Source organism: Haemaphysalis longicornis, unplaced genomic scaffold (genome assembly GCF_048455015.1).
Source record: "Haemaphysalis longicornis isolate Haplotype H1 unplaced genomic scaffold, Haemaphysalis longicornis Haplotype H1 scaffold_41, whole genome shotgun sequence".
Classification (NCBI taxonomy): domain Eukaryota; kingdom Metazoa; phylum Arthropoda; class Arachnida; order Ixodida; family Ixodidae; genus Haemaphysalis; species Haemaphysalis longicornis.
The window spans coordinates 407,176-422,518 of NW_027526365.1; positions in this window are offsets into that span (position 1 = coordinate 407,176).

A 15,343-nucleotide genomic window follows, 5' to 3' on the forward strand; every position below is an offset into this window, starting at 1 on the left:
CGTCCACAACCTTGCCAAGAGCATTCACTAGGTTTTCATCCTCTTTTTTTATTATTTTAGGTTTTTATTTAGTCAATACTGATCTTGGGCCGTTACCCTCAAAGAAGTGTCATGCAGTTGCCCCTTGAGGCCTTCAACTTCCCAGTCAGTGATTCCTGGGCAGTTTTATAAGCTGCGTTTTCTTTCCTTGTAGTTTTGCCCTCCTTTTTTACTTCCTCGTAGTTTTTGTGCAACTCGCTGCTTTTCTGCATTTGGTTTCATATTCCTTGTTAATATACTCCTAGGTCTTCTTCATTTCTCTTACTTCTTTTCTAAATTCACGTGTAAGATCAGCGATCTCGCGTCTTAGGTCAGCAATGCCAGTTTCCATAACCCAAGCAATGCCGGATCATACACAAGGGCACACAATGGCACTGACACTGGGTGGTTGACAGTAGAGGCAGCAGAAAAAAAAACGGCGGCATCTCAACTTCGTGGATGATGGCGAGGGTGCGGAGTACGGGGACTCGAAATGTCATCCAAGTTGCGCTGCGAGTGGCATCCGATTTGCGCCCCGAAGGTCATTCGATTTGAGCCGTGAGTTGCACCTTGATTATTTCTTAAACGAGACTGCAACCCATGGCTCAAATCGAATTTCGCTTGATTTTAACTTGATGGTGTTGTCCGCACGGATGGACGCGTAGCGGACGTTGGGAGGTCCTAAGGTACTCCGCACCATCACAGGTGAGGGGGTAAGCCGTTTGACTCTCGGGTACTAACTCACGGTCGTAGCTTAATGTGTAAGACGACTGACACTAACTCAATCTGGTCTACCTGCCACAGGCTCGAACACACCGGGGCCTGTGTGATCTTTTGCGATTGTAAATGCTATGCGCACGGACGCGGACGGACAAGTGCGGTCCTAAAGTATTCCGAAGCTAAAATTTACTGAGTAAGAGAACGAAAAGTACTGTGGAATATTCAAACCTGTGAAATAGGAAGACCATGAGGTGACCGCTCTGTTTGCTGCCTCCGCTGCCCAGTGATACTGAGGTGGACGGAGTGTTCTTTTAAAGGATCCACTTGATGACGAAAGCCACACGTGGTACAGGGAACAAGGGGTGTGGCGAGGCGATGCTGCAGTCGATGCAGGTGCACCCGAGTCGGCAAGCAGGAAACTTGCCACCAGGCGGAGAATTGTGGATGATTAGGGTGAATAGGGATTTGCGGCCACAACGTACAGCTGCTAAGTTGCCGTTTTTTGTTCAATAGATTCCGGTATCAGCTCACCGGCGGCGTATTCAACTGCGTGGGCCGCATCGCACCTCATCCGCTTGGCTGCCTCGTGCCGCGAAGAGAGGGTGCGCGGACCTGACGTCACAAGTTGCGGCGCCACCGGAGCCTACTTAAGGCATCATCGCTGCTGTCAAGACGGGATTTGCGGCCACAAAGTACAGCTGCTAATTTGTCGTATTTTGTTCAATAGATTCCGGTATCAGCTCTCCGGCGGCGTATTCAACTGCGTGGGCCGCATCGCACCTCATCCGCTTGGCTGCCTCGTGCCGCGAAGAGAGGGTGCGCGGAACTGACGTCACAAGTTGCGGCGCCACCGGAGCCTACTTAAGGCATCATCGCTGCAGTCAAGACGGGATTTGCGGCCACAACGTACAGCTGCTCAGCTGTCGTCTTTTGTTCAATAAATAGGCACACTTTTTAGCACTGTGTTTCGGCTCTGCTTATTTCTTGTGGCTGCTGATCCCAATTTCGTTTATTTTGAACCGATGTCTCAGGACTAAATGGGTGTAGACGTGTGCACATACCGAGTGTGCATCGGCTCGTTTCTAGCATGCCGTGTACTCGTGCATGGTGGTACCGAACGTTTTGTCGCCAGTGCCGGCCTTGTTCGCGGTCTGTGCCCTAAGGTCACCTCGGTGCTTTCCGCGTGCCTCGTGCTTCTTCTGCTATGTGCAGGAGATGTAGAGCCTAACCCTGGTCCTAAGATTGAAGATGTTCTTGTGCTTCTGAGAGAGTGTCACGCCGAAACCTCGGCCACTTTGTGCGAACTCAAACTAGAAGTTACTAACACCATTGCTAAAGTCAACTCGATCGAAAAAGCAATCAGTAGTGTTCCCCAGTATCATGGCCAGTTTACTGCTGTCAATAATTCTGTTCAGCAGGTCAAACAAACCGTAGCAAAAACTAACGACGAGCTAGCCGAGGTTGTTGATGACATGAACAACAGGATGCGACGAAACAACTTAATCGTGAAGGGTTTAGACGAAGTAGAACGCGAGGGCTATAAGGAATCGGACGAGATCGTGCGAGAGTTCTTCTCTACTCACTTCCAGCTCGAGGTCGGTGACATTGAACGCGCTCACCGAATAGGCCAGCGTCGACCAGACTCCCAGCGTCCTATCATAGTCAAATTTTTGAACTTTAAGGCTAAATCTGAAGTTTTACTTAATGCGCCGAAACTCAAAAACCTCGAATGGCCCAAGGTTTGGCTGGAAGAGCATTTGTCGCCTAAAATTCAGTTAGCACGCAAAAAGCTCCGTGATTTCGTGAAGTCGACCCGCACGGAAAATGAGAAATATAATATTCGCTTCAATAGCCTCCACTTTCGTGATAGTGTCTTTCGGTACAACCCTACTTCAGATTCTGTCATCAAAGTATTCCCCACAGCACAATGACATTCCGATTTAATTCCTTCTCCAGTAGCCGTATCAGAAAAACTATCGATAATACTAGCAAATTTCCGCAGCTTGCTCCCTAAAATTGATTTTTTGAAAACCTACATGCATACTTGCTCATCAGACATAATCATTGGAACAGAAACCTGGCTTTCTGATGTCATCACAGATAGTGAATTAAGATTTCCTCGCCCGTTTGTTGTTTTCCGCAAAGATAGAACTGTCTCTTGGGGAGGAGGTGTTATTATCGTAATCAAACAGGACTACCAGCCATCACTAATAACAATCGACTCCCCTCTCGAACTAGTCTGGTTTTCTGCCACCATTGGATCTATCAAATGTGTTATTGGGGCATGTTACCGCCCCCCGGATTGTCAGAATGACTTTGTTGAACTCCTAAATTGAACGCTTGAGGAAGTGTCTGCCAAGTTCTCGAATCGTATTATAATTTTAGCTGGTGATTTTAACTACCCCGATATTGAGTGGTCGAACTTGCATCTTAACAACCCTTACAACCGTGCAGAATATCTCCGTTTTCTTCGTTTCACTCAAATTCACGACCTCAGTCAGCTTGTGCAAGAGCCCACCCGTGGAAACCACATCTTAGATTTAATTTTAACAAACCACCCCGTCAACGCCTGCGTTCGTGTTTGGAAGATATTAGTGACCACAAACTCGTTCATTGCTTGCTATCGCTGCCTCGTCCAGATAAAACTATAAACGAAAAACGCTTGCTGAACTACGCGTGCGCAGACGTCGATAAAATGAACAGCATGCTAGCGGATTTCACCCTTCACTTTCACAGAAACTTCGAAAATAGATCTACTAACCAAAACTGGTGCTTGTTCCGCAACAACCTAAAAAAAAGAAAATGCCTGCATTCCAACACTGACCGTTAAAACACAAAGCAATGATCCTAGGTTTACACTGGATGTTAAGCTCTGCTTAAATAAGAAAAAAAGAGCATACAGGAAGGCTTCGCGAACCAATGCAGTTGCTGACTGGCTACAGTACAAGCAGCTCGCTAAACTGGCACAGACGGCGTTTGTTGAGGCCAAGGATAAATACTTTACCTCAACTTTACCTACTCCATTAAAAACCGATCCAAAGAAGTTCTGGCGCACGGTAAACCCTAAGCAAACAAACTCATTCCCTGCATTAAAAAGTGGTGATGGCAGCTTACTTTCACTCAGTGAGTGCGCTGAGACTCTAAATAACCACTTTAGTGAAGTATTTACTGAAGAACTACCAATAAATGAGTCATTAAACCTTGCTGAAATAGCAATAAGTCATCCATTTCCTGAAATAGCCATCACCGCAAATGGTGTAGCCTGCGCTATCAATCGCCTTTCCCCTAGCACCAGTCGTGGACCCGATGGTATCACTACCAAACTACTGAAACTCACGATGGATAAATCATCTTTTCTTCTAGCTCTAATTTTTCAGCAATCACTTGACTCAGGATGTATCCCAGACGACTGGAGAATAGCAGAACTAACCTCAATTTTCAAATCAGCTGATAGCTCTAGTCCTTGTGATTACAGACCAATTTCTATTACATCAGTTTGTTGTAAGATATTAGAACACATACTGTATTCCCAAATAATGAACCATTTGAACCTAAATAATCTTCTCTTGGAAACGCAGCATGGTTTCAGGCGCAATATATCCTGCCAGACACAACTATTTGAACTAATAACTGATCTCCACACTTCTTTGCATTCTTCTTACATCGATGCCATTTTTATAGATATGTCTAAAGCTTTTGACCGCGTGCCCCATAAGCGATTACTGCTTAAAATTCGCAATCTGCAGTTGGACCTAAACACTACTCGTTGGATTGAGGCATTCCTAAATAACCGCACTCAGTCAGTAAAAATAAATAATTTCTTATCTAAAAGCGTGCGCGTTAAATCTGGGGTACCACAAGGCTCTGTTTTGGGCCCCTTATTGTTCCTAATATATATAAACGATATAGCTAACAACATAGACTCCAACATACGCCTTTTTGCTGACGACTGTGTGGTTTACAGAACAATAGTTAATCCGGATTATGTTGTTACTTTACAATCTGATCGAACAAAGTTAACAAATTGGTGTCGTACATGGCAAATGGAAATTAATGCGGATAAGGCAAAATATGTAAGATTTTCTACAAGTACTGATCAATCCCCTAATAGCTACACAATTAATCATACGCAAGTTACACCAGTTTCCTCATTTAAATATTTAGGAGTTATTCTTAATGCAAACCTGACTTTGAACTCTCACGTCGAATTTATCATTACCAAATCGCTGAAAAACTTGGTCTTCTAAAGCATCGATTACGGCAGGCTAACTCTGACACAAGGCTTCACGCTTATCTTTCGCTAATTAGACCTTCATTAGAGTATGCGTCAATAATATGGCACCCCCACCATCTTTATCTCCCAAACTTACTACAATTCGTTCAAAATAAAGCTGCAAGGTTCATTTTATCATCATACTCCCGACAGCAAAGTGTATCTTCCATGAAAAAATCCCTTGGCCTTCCACCCCTTGCCACGCGCCGAAAGTTTTAAGTGCAATGCACTTCTTAAGCGACCCTGAACCTGCGTCCACCGGCGATGCCCGCATCACATACCCACGTGGGGGATTGGCCAGGAATCTCCTCGTCTTCCTTGGCCACGGGAGGAGATGGGCGCGCGCTGCCTGGCCGCTGACATGGCACATACCCACGTGGGGGATTGGCCAGGAATCGGGCGTGAGAAGGGCAAATGCACCCGCTTAAAGGAGTACTGACACGAAATTTCAAAGCTGTTATCCGCTCTAGCAATCACGTACAACGACAACACAAATAGGTGTCTGTGAATAAATGCATCTTTCTTTCTTTGTAGTTGTGTGTGTGTGTGTGTGATCTCTCTTTCGCGAACATTACCGAACCGCGCAAATTCAACTCGTGCATTCGCACTTTCACTTTCTTCCCCTCGGGGAAATGCGGGGAATTTTTCCAGGCTGTCATACTTCCACTCTCTGTATCACAGCGCCCACCCGTTTGCACGCACTCACATTCGTCCAGCCCCGCCCGTTTCATCTCGCCTTGATCATGCGCATAAAGTCAACCCTATATTCGCCAGAACAAACGCTTATCAAAATTCCCCGCTTCTACTCAGCATCGCCGAATGGAATTCATTGCCATCCCGCATAGCCATCTTGACGCAGACTTCATCGTTTCAATCTGCACTCTTAGCCTTCCTGGAAAATGAATATTTATGATGTTTTTTTTTACGGCTTCACATCTGTATTTCCGCTGTACGGCGCTTCTTGTGCCTAAAATGTTTTTTTTTAAATGCGAATGCATTTATTAGTCGGGGGTTGTCTTGCGTCCATCGAGCGGCGTGCTTGCATTCCTCCAGCGCGAGCGCACGTGAGCGCGCGCCTCGTAGTTCTGCCTTCGTCGTCGTCGTCGTCGTAAATGCGAATGCATTTCATAGTCGGGGGTTGTCGTGCTCCGTCGGCGTGCGCCCGCAGGTGTTATCTCTCCGCGCGCAATGCCGAACGCATGCGCTTGAAGCGAGCTGTACTAGTTTGCTCGAAGCGGCAAGGACGGCGAGTACTGTGGTGTTAGTCTCGTGTCTAACGTGTATGGGAACTTGATATCACACGCCGTTGCCACGTCTCCCGTTCGAGACACGTCTCCGTACAAGGACTTGTACACCCTTGCCTACACCGGAGACGGAGTCTTTGTGGTGACCGTGTACCTCGCGCCCAACCTCGCTCGAGACGCCGTTGCCGCGCAGCTGGACGCGGGTATGGAAAGTGTGCGCGTGCGCTCCAATCCCTCTGACCCCATAGTCTTGGTTGGCGACTTCAACGTTGACGTGCGCAAAAAGAGTGGCGAGTGGCTGGTCGAGTAAATGCAGACCAGGCACTCTATGCATTGTCTCTCTGCCGGCTTCGACACGTGCCCCACTACCATTCACGGGAGTTGCATTGATCTGGTTTTTACGCGAAACTGTGACGCGCGTATGCTTCTCAAAGACCCTTTGACCGTTCACTTTAGCGATCACAAGGCAGTGATTGTGGCCGTCAGGTACAACGATAACACAAACAGGTGCTGATGAATAAATGATTACGTTCACACTCTCGTCATTAATTACGCCATTACTCGCAACACACTCATCGGTGCACCCAATGCATTCGCATTTCTGCACAATTTCCTTCGGGGAGGTGCGGAGGAATTTTTTTCCTTCTTAGTGTAGTAGTTTTTATTGTTCGTGTGGTTGATTTATTGAACTGTGTTGCCAAGAACTGATTTTATCTGTGTATAATTTAGTACCCCCCTATGTAATGCCCACGGGCTCTTAGGGTATGTATATATATGTATGTATATATGTATGTATTCCTAGGGCACCCCTGAAACCTGTGAAATAGGAAGACTATCAGGCGGCCGCTCTGTTCGCGGCCTCCGCTGCCAAGAATACTTCCAATATATTTTATATAGAGACCGGGCGGCCGTTGTATGGCACCACCGTCGTTTCAGCGAACAGCGCCGCTCGAGGCGAACCGCTCGTCAGTGAAATGCCGGTGGCGGTCAGCGGAGAGTTATTGTGCATGGCTTTCTGTCGTTCTGCTGCGGTGAGGTTTGCAGATCGTACATAACCACAAAGAGTTTTATCCGATTGGTAAATTTTGAGTGGGGAGGTGACCTTTACGAGGCATGCCATGTGTCTGATTTACGCCCATACTCAGTACTTAAAAATAGCAGACGACGCTCAATGCGACAAGCTGGAACTCAAGCTGGAAGTGAAAGTCCGTTCCTTCGTGCAATTTTTTCATGCCTGCATGCAGATTGGCGTATTGAGGAGTATATTGCAGCTAAGTGCTCCCACAAAGCCGTTGTGTGCAACCGATCCAGGAATGCTGCGGCGCTGGCCATTGACACTTGAGGACGAAACGGCGTCGTGAAGAAGCAAAATAAAAAGTTGGGGGTGTGGGGGTGCCTTCGAAGAGTTACCTCAAAAACCACATCGTGATGAGCGACGCTTCCGTAACTTCAGTAATAATGGTTGAAACGTGTTTAACTTTAAAGAAATGCTCTTACCACAATCATCGGGATTCGCTTACAGAATAAATACCGCATGACAGTAGAACGTTATGCTTGCCGTGGAAAAGCATTGCTTTGCAAGAATAGCAATGGTTGCTGGGCATTTGGTTAATCGTTTTTCAAAACAATTCCTGCGTGGCTGAAGGACGAGAGACAAGGTGGTGCCTAAAACCTGCACTCAGTTTCACCACTGAATGCTGTGACCGCTTCACAAGCTGCCACCTACGCTTGAAAAATCATGCACTTGTCTGTCTAACGACGATGATGGTTTATCGCAGTTTTCTCGAGCTCGTTTCTTGGTTTCCTTCTGGACTCAAACTTTGACTAGTTGAGCATTGAATCTGACCAGCACGAAGTTTGGTCTTTTGATGGCAGCGTCTTCGACTTTGACCATGTCAAATTTGATTTCGCACGAAGAAAGCTTCGCTCTCAACCGTTCCAACGTTAGACGGAAGGCTGGATGATTTTGCTGCTTAATTTTGTCCTTCCATGCACCCCTCTCAAAATCCAAACTGCTCCAAGCCTGTCGGAAATGTGTCTTTGCTGAAGGGGTCGGGCTGATGCATCCATATTTGAGGGAAATAATCGCGCGTTGGTGTCTTCACTAGGCATTACACCATTTTTTGGTACTCTGTAAAGAATACGTAAGCATTAAAAACACAGGCTAACGTTAACAATGCCACAGTTTTTAACTATCGGTGCAAGCCTTTTCTCTACTCAAATGGTAAAACGGGAAGGAAGGATTTGTAACTTGGGCTGTTGGGTGGTTGAATAACGTTGGCTCCTGATAAATTAACCACTACAAACGTGGGAGTTCCACTTCGGCTCTCTGGCTTTAATGCTGTCAGTATCGCTCACCAAACCCGAAGGCACAAACTCACGGTTACAGAAAGTGAAAACTACAGCGACATTTCCACGACATTTCCAGGATAATCGATATCGTACGCAAGTGCCTTTCTCTTCAAAGCACACGTATTGAGGTATCCCAGCGTTAAGGCTGGCGTAGAAACCGTAGCCAATGAGATCTCTCAAGATAATTTAAAGGGGTAGAAATGGATACTACTAATAATAGTTTCTTGCGTAGCCATGCGAAGAGCGCTGCAAAAAGCGCTGATGTCAATGTAGCCCATTCCCAAACTTAGAAGCGTTAAATAAGTTTATGTAGCTGTTAATGCGTTTAATAAATGAATACTACCCGGACAAAAAGTCCAATAAGACTTTCTTGTTGGGCTGACAGCACGCCTGTGGGGCCAATAAGAAGCTCTGGCGGCACTCTATCGTCCCAACAGCGTAGTCTTCCAACAGGGAGTTTAACCGTGATGGCGTTTACCGGCTCGCCAACACGATCAGTGAACGCCAACAGACGCCTTGTTCGTAATCAGCGGCGCGAGCGCGCCATCAGACAGAACCGACAGACGCCCTGAAGGTGCTTTTTAGGGTCTAAACAGCAGCGTCTGTGTCTGGCATAGACGCTAGACGTCAACGTTTGTGTTCTGATTTTTCCCTTCAATAAGTAACAGTCAGACGGACGATAACATAACGATGTGAAGATAGGCTTTGGCTCATACCACGGCAAGCACAATCGTTTGTTGCTGCAGCCTCGGTTGCTCTTCGTCAACAACAAACTGAATCGGCTGTACAGCTTTCTTCGAGGGCGTGTATGCAGGGGTTCTATCTTCCGTTTTTGCGCAGGCCGCCGGGGGTGGCCCCTGTAAAATCTTTTCAGCTCGTCGCTGCCGTCCACTGTACCTGCTTGCTGTACCTATTACGTCGCCGCCACCGCATGTTTCGGTCGCTTTCTAATATTCCCCACTTGTTACAAACTCAGAGGTTTTCGCACTGTTAGCAGTCGTTTTACACGACGGGTTTGATGCGCCTGACATGCCAGGAGTGACATCGCTTGTAGTATTAGCGCGACGTTGCTTGTCTGCAAGACGGTGCCGGAAAAACAAGCGTTATCAACGCCATAATTCTAACGGCACATTCCATTTCATTCGTGGCTACCGTGGCTTGCGCAGAAAAGGTCGGGTGGACTGCGATAGCTTTTCTTGAGTCAAATAAGGCAGCTTTGGCTCAATCGCTTGCAGCGCTAGCAATGCGGCCTCGTCTGCAAGACCGGTGCGTGAGAAGCAAGCGTTAGGACAGCCAGAATTTCAAAAATGCAGCATTAACAGAAGCGACAATATTTGTTGGCAACTTACGTAAGTATACAGTTGTTTTAGGCGTCCACACAACGCCCGCCCAGATACCTGAGTGGTAACGCGTCCGTATACTGTTTTGTAGGTCAGTGGTTCGATTCCTAGTCGAACCTCGCTTTTTTTATTTCGGTGAGGGTCTCATTAGCTCTTTTTTTGGGGGGGACCAGGGTAAGCGCCTGTTCCTTGCTTTCTATCACGCCGATATTTACCACCCTCTTCCTAAACCCAAAGTAGCTCGTTTTCTCGGACCTTCTCTCTTGAGAAGCCCGCCGTGAAAACAAAACCAAAACAAACGTCAAAACCTCTTTACAATATCAGTATATATGTCAGTTACTTTATGTGTATTCGCTTTTGCGTTTAAAAACCTTAAATTTAAGTTATAAACACATTTCACACTTTGAAAGCAGAAAGATAATTACCAATATTACAGTTATAACACAATTTTCGTCCAACGTAGAGGTGTTGCATTTGAAGTGTGGCAACTATCTTCCACTTTTTGTGTGTTTTTTCATGGCATTTTGTTATAGTGAACTAGAATACTTGGGTAGTGGAAAGAGCGCCGCCTTCTCCCCATAGCGCCCTTGAAGCCGAACATGTTAACCGCCGCGCATGGCGCTGGTGTGCCCCGTCCGAGGAGAGAGAGAGAGAGCGAGAGAGTAAATGTTTATTGAAAAGAAGAAGTGGTCGGCCTGAGAACTTGATCTTGGGCCTGCTACTTCCCTCTGGGGGGAGGGTACTGAGGACAGAAAGAGAAAGGAATGAATATGGAAGGTATGAGAAATGACAATGAAAGCGACAAATAAACTATGTACAAGCAATAAAACCAATAAACGTCTCACGTACAACGGGGCGCTGAATCAGGTGACTGCAGTTCACTTTTTAGCACATGACTCATTCCTGAAAAAAAAAAGAAACTGCTCAGACATTATTTCGCAGTCTGATCAATTTTGTCGCAACATAGAGGCGAGAATCCAAAGAGGAGTCACCAACAAATGTAAGCAGGGCTTTAACGGCTAGGCTTTGCTTCCTGTTGTCAGCCCACGTGCCCAAAATCTTTTGCTAGGACAGAGGGCGAGTGTCCAAGCGTCGTAAAGCTGTCTCAAGGTTCATTCGCTCACTAGAGTACTTTGGACAAGCACTAAGCAAATGTTCAATAGTCTCAGGACAACCGCACAGAAGGCAGTCTGGGCTGTCCTCTCGTCCGATTGTGTGAAGATACTTACGAGTCAATGCTACTCCAAGACGCAGTCAGTGTAGCAATGTCTCTTTAGTTCGGCGAAGACGAGGAGCATGACTGACCCAGAACTTCCGCTCTGGATTGAGCTTGTGAAGGCGTTCATGTCAATTCTGCGGGTCCCGCGAATGCAAGGCTGCAGCATGTCGGAACTGACAGTAGAACGTTGCTTGCGCGTCTAATAAAAATTGGCCGCTTATCTGCTTCTTTCGTTGCAAATGTCGACAAAAGACGATAGTCATTGACGAAATTTGCAAGTAAATACCTCCGTTCGCTTTCCTGCTCATCTTTCACGTTGTTCCTCTTGCGTTGCGCTCCTCCAAAGGTAAACGCGCTAAAGGTTTGCTGAAGTAAGTCCATTTAAGTTTGTCGCGTTCCACTGCTCCAGGGTGGCTGCCTCGATGCCAGCGCTGCCGTACGGTGGAGACGCGATTGAATCGACGCCCCCACTTTAAAGTTTCTAGAGTCGCTTGCCCTAGTCCACGCGTGTTCGAAGCCGAACGTGGAACTTATCTATTCGAACCTTTCGTAGCTGTTGCACGGCCGGACTCGACACTCCTCCTCCTATGCTCTCCTTACGGCCTTCGCAATACCTGCTCGGCGCATGGGATTTTTTTTGACGCGTAATTGGAGAGGCTGACCTCAGGAGGGAAGCACTACCTCACCGCAAGTTCCGAATCGCCGCGTCTCCGCAAAAGGCAAGAGCAAGGCAGCTTGAGCGTCGACCACATACCAGTGAGCTGTAGCAGTGACATTTCCGCATGAAACGAGGTAGTTGGTGTAACTGATATGGCCAAGAGTTTCTGTTCTGCTATATAAACCATGTATACGCAAGGCAGTTTATGCAAAAAGATCACAGCAAAAGTTGTTCGCGTCTGTACTATATTTGCTTGCATCATTGCTCACTTGAGGAGCACTGCGACACACAAAGTTTTTTTTTATTCCGAGCTTTATACAATTTTAGGAAAGACGCGTATCCCGTATCACTATATCTGAATAAAAAAGCAGCAAACCCCACAAGAACTGCGTAATGTAGACGTGCAAAGCGCCAAAACATTACACCAAAGACCAAGAAGCACAAAAGAGACAAGCGCTACTTCCAAATAGTATTTATTCGTAGCTCAGGGATGCGGGATTGATTCCCGACCACGGCGTTTGCTTTTCTGATGGAGGCGCAAACCGCAAAACGCCCGTGTGTTTGAGATTTCGGCGGACGTTTAAGATACCCAGGTGGTCAAAATTAATCGGGAGCTTTCCACTAATCGCCTGAGTAGCGTAGATGCATTTAACCCCGTAATTATTCAATCAGAATTTATCCATAAAAACGCTTGTATATTAAACAAACAATCCGCACACCAGCGAAAAATTAGATTCCGCATCGTATATAACTATCTGTAAGGCGACAAAGTGGCAATGTGTTTTGACATAATGACTAGGCAGCAACCGACAAATGTGCGACACCCGGTACTACAGACTACAAAAGCAGAAGAACAAGGCAGAGAAAGCAGGGTACGGCCGTTTGTAATTATTCACGAGCAAGATACGCAGTTTATTGGACCGATAAACTCAATGACGACATAGTTATGCGAGTCTGACCAAGACGAGCATTCTGAAATGCCCCAATGGTTTGTCTTGCGGTCTGGTTTTTCTGCTTTGCTATCCCTACAGTCTCATTAAAGAGACGCGTCCATTCGCATTTCTGGCAATGTGAACTGAGTTACAGTGTGCGCATTCTTCACGTCCCCCAGATGCTCACGCAACCGCACGTTCAAGAATCGCGATGTCTGCCCTACGTATTTGTTACCGCATGGTAGGCCTTCAATGCAATTCAAACTTTCCCAGAAGTCCGCCCTAATGTGCACAATACAGTCCATCAGGCAACTAGGTATGAAACACCAGTCCTTACAAATTAAACAGGGTAGAAAAAATACAAAGGCACACTAGTTGTCCTGTCTGCTGCAACTATAATGATCACATCTGTCTTATACCGATTCAAGAATATATATTCCTTGTGAGCTGTGTTTCTGCCCCGCTGGGCCAGTTTTCCGGGTTGATTTCTCGGGAAAATTGGCGAGGCCTCGGTATTTATATACAGCTTGGAAATCCTCGTTGACAAATCCAAAAACCTATTTTGAGTGGGTTGCAGTTCAACGATGAGGGTTCAACTGAAGAATAATGCTAGCTTTTAGAAGGCAACACCAATACCACAAGGCGCTCGCTATGTGAATGTAGACATTTGAGGTCCTTGAATTTAACCTAGAGAACACGAAGCCATTTGTCCACAATGCGGTCGATCTTCAGGACATATTTTGATGCGCTACCATTAGTTTTCGCCGCTATGAGTGCCGGCTAACGTTACTAGGCTAGATGAAGGCAGCTTACTAGACAACAGTGCATATTCATCGGATGATGTGCAACCATGCACATTCCGCATCACGAATTGTCAGACATGTGGCTGGAACCGGCGCTGAGGCGCACACATTGAGCCTGTGAACGCACTTGGCGGCGGCGGAGCAACAGTGGGCTAGCAGCGCCACACCGAACTTGCGGCGGCAGGCACCAAGACGCCTCAATGCGAAGGCAGTAAGAGGAGCCTAGAAAGAGGAGAGTCGAGTCCGGCCGTGACTATTGCCGCTTGATTTCTTAAAATGCCACCACAAGCTATAATGGCGCGGGCGACACCAGGTGACAGTGTGAATTTTTTTCTGAATTGGATGTAGAATTTCATTTCTTAGAAATCAAGCATGTATTATTTTTTTATAACTGAAAACTGTATCTCTATTGCATTATTTTCTTTCTTACAGTTGGGTAATGTCTTCTTCTTGTTCAGCAATGTTGACAATTATGAACATATAAACCGAGCTTAGACGTTTAGACTTGACTGTGAGCATATGAGACTATTGCACAGACCATCCCACTTTGGCCCGATGGCTGAATCGAGTAACAGACAGGCAACAGGCAGACAGATAAACAGACATACAGACAGGCCAAATTTCTGGATCTAAGTAGCCCAAGAAAGGCTATTGTCTTTAACAAAACGCGGTTCTCTTCGAAGTGTCGCTCCCTAAGAGACATCTGTTGTGACAGCAAAGCGCTATAATAATGGAACCGAGGTTAGCCGATGCTGTTAACTGAATCCACGCTTGACGGTCATGCTCTTATGGACAAACTAACTCCGAACACCCTACACGAACAAAAACAAAATAGCTCAGCTTCACTCCCTAATACCTGTACTACACGGTCGTTTTGAAGGCTTTCGGAAGGCCGTTGAATCTACTGTCTATCGAGTGGCCCATTGTAAATACATAGGGAGTAGTTGTGGTGGAGAGTCCTATTGTCAACTGAAACTTGTCGTGTAGCACAGGCTATAGCAGGGGCCCGAAAAAGATTTCGCCCATATATGTGCGTTCGCATTTTCTGGTAAATCAATCTCCTAGTAATCACCTCCGCCATAAATTGTGTTAAAGCGACGAGTATTAGTGGAGTTATTACAAATGAAAACATCGAATTTTCAGCCGCGCAACGATTTGCCTGAGTTTTGTCTGCCTCCTCTCATAGCGCGAGTGTGACCGCCCATGATGCGTCGCTTCTCGGTGACGCCTGCAAGAACATGTGGAAGCGTTACAATGTCGCCCCATTCCTTCCATCAGATTTTCCAGCCGTGAGCGGAGTGCAGGATTTATAAGCAAAATGATAAAAAAAAGCCCAAACGGAACGCCGAAAGTCAGACGACCCCATCCTAGAGCGTGGCTGCCGTGTACAACATTACAGTAGCAGATGACGCCTCCAACTGGGCCCCGGTAAAAGATCATGAAATGACCCCCCCCCCCCCCCCGGTCACCACACGTTCGCGGCGACGTCATGTCTTAGTACATAAGGGAGTCTAACATATGTAAGTGAATGACTAAAGAATCGCCTGAAAATTTCCTCGAACTAGCAAGTTCATGCGTTCCGAACCGACGTCGGTTTATATATTGATTAACTGGCGGCTTGTCGGGCGAGTGACGAGCATGGTCGTGTTCTGGTGACGCCACGCACGCGCTTACACAGGCAGTGGTAGTAGTCCATTCCGTTATTCAGGTCGGTTCTAAACATTTATAATCGGAATTAGAAGCAGCCGTAGGGTTTCACGGTACAGCACAGGGACTCCTTTTAG